At 46.1% G+C, this 727-nt stretch overlaps 1 long non-coding RNA gene across 1 annotated transcript; it reads left to right on the top strand.

Moving 5' to 3' along the window:
- LOC107682390 (uncharacterized) lies at positions 1 to 724 on the top strand. Its single transcript, XR_001633474.1, has 4 exons — positions 1 to 63; positions 338 to 455; positions 535 to 617; positions 678 to 724. It is a non-coding gene; the product is annotated as an uncharacterized LOC107682390 (long non-coding RNA).
- The last annotated feature ends 3 nt before the right edge of the window (positions 725 to 727 follow it).

The raw sequence follows: 727 nt of genomic DNA, 5'->3' as shown, positions 1-727 counted from the left end.
TGTGGCCACCCAAGTACCTGATGTGAATGCTCTTCCGAGATATTCGTTCATTGAGAATCATGGGTAAGGTTCTATCACAATGTTACAGAGTTGAATTGTTCTTGAGTTTGCTCCCTGGAGGCACTTTGTCACTGAGAACTAGGGTAAGTCGGCTGACATCAAGTGGCTAGAGTGTTTTGAGTTCCTCATTGTAAGTGCTTTTTGTCATCACTGAAAATCATTGGGTCATGGCACTTAATGCTATGATATTGGTGTTCCTGAGCTGCTCTATAACCACTTTGACCCTGATGATGAGGTTCTAGAGTTGACATTGAGTTCTTTGTCATCACTTTATCAGGTGCCTTGTGGATGCCAAGGCTACGGCTTCCAGCTCGCGCTTCATGCCTCGATCCCAGGAATACAAGATCCAGTTCCAGCTGGAGGCCTTCATGTTCCAGGAAGGATACAGTCCTTCTGTATGTACTGCATGTTGAATTTGATTTCTCTTCCTGTCTGCTTCAGTTTGTGACCTCTTACCTGTGGTGTCTCTTGCAGATCTACATGACGTGTATTCTGAAGGCCACTCTCGCTTCTGCACCCAGTGATGCTCTCCGCAAATCCTGTTCCTTTGCCAATGGGTATGTTCATGCTGGTTAAGAAAACGCTGAAGGTGCAGTGTCTGATATTTGTTGTTGCAGGTGGTTTGCTGCTGATGGGAACCACCAGGCTTGTGGTTGCTGTGACTCAA

Source organism: Sinocyclocheilus anshuiensis, unplaced genomic scaffold, assembly GCF_001515605.1.
Source record: "Sinocyclocheilus anshuiensis isolate Anshui unplaced genomic scaffold, SAMN03320099.WGS_v1.1 C32149740, whole genome shotgun sequence".
In the NCBI taxonomy this organism is placed as follows: Eukaryota; Metazoa; Chordata; class Actinopteri; order Cypriniformes; family Cyprinidae; genus Sinocyclocheilus; species Sinocyclocheilus anshuiensis.
Note: the sequence above shows the minus strand (reverse complement) of the source record. Positions and strands in the feature narration are given on the sequence as shown.